The following is a 4735-nucleotide window of genomic DNA, read 5'->3' on the forward strand; positions in this document are numbered from 1 at the left end:
GTTTTCATTTGCACATGCATATATATTATATATACACATGACTATTTCACAGCTATAAGTGTCTAATATACAAAATAATTTGGCTAAATTCTAGAAATGAAGGTACTTCAGCAAAGTTGAAGTCATTCAGCTTTCAGTGCAAACATTTGGTGTCACACTGCTAAACGTGGGAGTTTGTTGTATAGTAATTTTATCATGTGAAGGTTCCATTTTCTATTGATGCTACAACTGAGTTTTTTGCTTTTATAATTATCTTCCGTTATCGTCTGATGTTAGAGCAAGATTGTCGTAGGCTCTTTAAGCCTACACCGTACAATGCAGTGAACTACCAGATTTGTGAGGCATTGTGCGAAATGATTCCATTCGCAAATGGAAAGAAGGAAAGAGGCAGGAATATAAAGCATTATGTTTTGGGTAATTGAAATCTGAAGCAGAAGCTGAAGAAAGAAAAGGGGAAACACTGAATGTGAAGTCTGTAAGCAATTTTGTTAAAGAAAACCAATGTTAGGCTTGAGGCAATAAGTTTGAAGTTGTCCAACGAAACATGGGCAGTGTATTTGCTACGTAAAAGTACTCATATAGTACCTTTTATCTGACACGTTGATTCTGGCTGAAAAGAACTTCTCATACAAACAGAAGAGGAAAATCCGTGACTGTCCATTATCAATAGACAAAGTGGAGAACTGAAATTTTGGTGAACCTTAATTTGAAGGCTATGAGAGTAGGTAGAACAAGTATAGCACTTTACAGTTGCAGTTGTTACTATTGGGGCCTATGACATATAAACTACAGAAGCATAATAAACTTTGTATGGTGTATTAAAAAACGAAATAAGGAAGAGCTAAAAACAGAGACAGCAGTCTTATGAGCGTGGAAGTACATTCATGTGTAAAACTGCTAGGGCGCTTTAGCGGAGGTAAAGTAAGAGAGAAAATGAGGTACCAACAGGAAGCTAAACTAATAGGAACAAGTTACAGTGGAAGCAGATGCAAAGCAAGGATACAGCTTTCAAATATATTTGGTGGGGGTAAATATATAAACAACAAACATGTAGCAGAAACAAATGATGTACCTTTTGTATCACTGACAAACAAAGGAATATATTGTAGAAAATCTGCAAGAAAAGGCAATAAATTTTGTTAGTTTGGATGTGAAGATAGTACAAAAGTTGGCAATTTTGTAGAAACTTTCTGTTCTTATGTAGGAATACAGGACGTAGGAAGCAACAAAAGAAACAGTAACTAAACAATGCTTCCTCCTTTGAATTGACACGGGGAAACAAAAGTAAAGTAAAGGATGAAAGTTGTATTTTTTTATTATAGTGCCTCTTTTTCTTATGTAATTTTTTGCGTCCTATGTCAGTGTACTATGTAAATGCCGTTTATATTGTAAGGACATTTAATTGTGGAAAAAGAAATGATTAGCTGATGAAAGAAAGTAAGGATAAGCTTAGAAGCAATTATTTCCCTACAATGGTACTGCTAGCAAATAATGATTTTCAATAGCCATGAACAGTTTGGACTATCGTGGAAAAAAGAAAACTGCAGAAAGTTGAAACATTAATTAAAAGAGTTGAATGAGAAGTGATGCGCAAACAGTGGTAACTAAATCAGTAAGAGAAGCAGTAAATTTGCAGTACAAATGAAGTACGACTATTTAGTTGTAGTACCATTATGAGAGACTTTCCTACTGGAGTAAGTAATAGAAATGGGTGACATAAGAATTGTCACTGTATTTGGAATGTTGTAGCTACAGGGGAACAACACTATGAGACAATAGTTCCTGGGTCTAGGAGATTGTATAGTTGATGCAAGAAAACACATAAGGTACCTGTGATGACCGGTGGGATGTCTGTGAATCTTGTGGAGGGGGTAGGGTGTATATACGGTTTGCGTTGGCAGTTGAAGCAATCACTCTAAGGTGACGGTAATGAAGATGCTGGTGCATACGCTGCAGGCTGTTGTGTATCAGTGGTAGCTGAAATTGTATACATTATGAGAGAAAACACATAAGGTACCTGTGAGAACGTGAGGGATGTGTGTCAATCTTGTGGGCTGGCTAGCCGGTATATACGGTTTGCGTCAGGAGTGGAAGCAATCCCTCTAAGGTGGTCATAATGAAGAGGCAGATGCACACCCTGCACACTGTTCTGTATGAGCGTTATTTGTATGTATCAGCTGTGGGCAATATCCTGTGAATTAGAGTTAGTATCTACGAATATTGAATTTGAACAATTGCAATAGGAAACAAGTTAGAACTACATATGGAACTAATGAAAGGAATAATGAAATAAATTATATGAAGTATTGATCTGATTGGCCATTCAATCACTTTTGCTTTTGTATAAGCACGTGTATTGTGCCTATTTCTTAGCAAAGCAACTGTACAGGCAAATTTTGTATTCTGCCTCTTCCGACCACTGATTTCTTCAATCAATTAAACAGTTGGACAGGACTAACATAGCCTAAGGAAATTGTACGAAAAGCAAGTGAAATTGTATATTGTACCAATAGCACAATCAATTGTAGGGTAAACCTGGACTTATCTGATTGGTCATTCAAGCACTTTTGCCTTTGTAGAAGGACGTGTATTGTGGCTATTTCTTAGCAAACCACGTGTACAGGCAAAAGTTGTATTCTTCTTCTTCCTACCAGTGATTTATTTGTAATTTTTATCTGTACATATAATTTGCATTTGCAGAACAAATTGCATACCTTTTTTGATGTGATAAAGAAGCAAACACATGCTTTAAAGTTATGAAGATATAGAGTTCATCAAAACCTGTTCTCGCAATTGTCAAAATTTTGTATGTCAATATCTTATCGTGATTAGACTTTCTTATTTTTGGTGAATTCTATCATCCTTTGAGAAAAATAGGAGTAACAAAAAATTATATTAAAAAAAAAAAAAAGCAATAAATTGGTTCATGTGAGAAAGCATATAAGGTACCTGTGAGCAAGTGTGGGATGCCTGGGAATGTTGTCGACTGCGTAGCTGCTATATACGGTTTGCGTTGACAGTTGAACGAATCCCTCTAAGGTTGGATAATGAAGAGGCTGCTGCAGACTGTGCAGGGTGGTCTGTATTACTGGTATTTGTATGTTTGAATTGGAGGGAATTTCCTGTGAAATAAAGTGAGTATTTAGGAATATTGAATTGCGGCAAAGTGAATACAGAATAAGCTACAACTACATATGGAACACATGAAATGAATGAGTAATTATATTACAGGGAATATTTTCTTTCCTTTTGGCAATGAATTTGTGTGGAGAACTATTGAGGGAAATGAAAGCAAAGACATGTAAAACCTCTGGATACCGAACACGTGAGGATAGAGCATATGTCAGAAATGAGAAAATTTTAAGCAGGAAAACAAAGGTTGAGATGAATGCGGGAATGTCCATGTAGGCCCCCTGAGACGAAGGAGAAATAAGATTTGCTGGAAAAATTTGATGAGTTTATCAACGGGCAATAGGATTAAATGTAACATTAACATGAAATAGATTTACAGAGCCTCAGATGGAAAACAGGAAAAACCATCAGAAAATATAAGAGAAAGCGTAAACAATAGGGAAAAGAGAAACGGAAAGCACATTGTAAGCAGAATGTTTGAAGCATTGAAAGGCTGTGGTTCGATGGTGAACACAGTGTAATAGACAAATACATGCAATTATTCATCAGAAGTTTCCAGTACATGCATACAGTATAATATGGCTCAATATAGTGTACAGGCGCGAATTTAACAATCAGAGAAAGAGCAAAACAGAACACAAATTAGGAATGGGAGAAACAACAAACGATGGAACAAACATGTAAATTTTACTTAAAAGCATGAACAAGTATCTACGCAGGTTGTCTGAGAGAAACAGAAATCTTCAGGAAAGGTTGAGAGAGAGATTTAAAGGTTGTACAGAAATACGAAACAGTAAAGAACAGATGGAGTACCTGCGCAGGTCATCCGAGACAAACCGAAATATTGAAGAAACCTTCAGCGAGAAATTTAGACGCTGCAGACAAACCGAAAACAGTAAAGAACAGATGGATTCGTTATTGAAGAGTTCAGAAGTAGAACGAAGAGTTGAGAGGGAGACAAATTAGGTTCGCTTAAACCACGAAGACGTACCTGCGCAGCTCGTAGGAGAGAAACAGAAATCCTCAGCAAACCTTCAGCGACATATTTAAAGTCTGTAGAGAAAGAGAAAACAGTAAAGAAGAGATGGAGTCGGCATTGAAATTTCGATTAAACGACGACGAAGAACCTGTGCAGTTCGTCGGAGATAAACAGAAGCCTTCACGAAAGCTTGAGAGAGATGTAGACAAACACAAAAGAGTAAAGAACAGGTGGCTTCACCATTGAAGAGTTGATGAGAAGTAAAAAGAACAGCGGAGAGGGAGAGAAATTAGGGTTACAAATTTGAGAAACTTCTAGAGAAAGTGAAGTGAAAATGAGAGAGGCGTTTATTAATGTACAATTAGTACTACGTTTAGTACAATCAGAAGATGCATTGTTGGTCCTCTAAATGTACAAGTTTTAAATGTACAATTAGTACTGCCTTTAGTACACTAAGCAGATGCAGTGTTGGTCCTTTTAAATGTACAATCAGTACTGCCTTTGGTACAATCAGCAGATGCAGTGTTGGTCATTTTTAAGTGGCACTTCTAAATAAGGGTAATATAGGAGTGTGTAGAGGGGTTGAGGGTAGTGGTGAAGTGGGGTCGTGTGTGAGGGAGTGTG

At 36.8% G+C, this 4735-nt stretch overlaps 1 long non-coding RNA gene across 1 annotated transcript; it reads right to left on the reverse strand.

Annotated features, from left to right (window-relative positions):
- Positions 1-3944: 3944 nt before the first annotated feature.
- Positions 3945-4418, reverse strand: LOC125842688 (uncharacterized). The gene is made up of 3 exons (XR_007443937.1): positions 4260-4418; positions 4124-4185; positions 3945-4007 (listed from the first exon to the last, which is right to left on the reverse strand). It is a non-coding gene; the product is annotated as an uncharacterized LOC125842688 (long non-coding RNA).
- Positions 4419-4735: the final 317 nt, after the last annotated feature.

Source organism: Solanum stenotomum, chromosome 10 (assembly GCF_019186545.1).
Source record: "Solanum stenotomum isolate F172 chromosome 10, ASM1918654v1, whole genome shotgun sequence".
Classification (NCBI taxonomy): domain Eukaryota; kingdom Viridiplantae; phylum Streptophyta; class Magnoliopsida; order Solanales; family Solanaceae; genus Solanum; species Solanum stenotomum.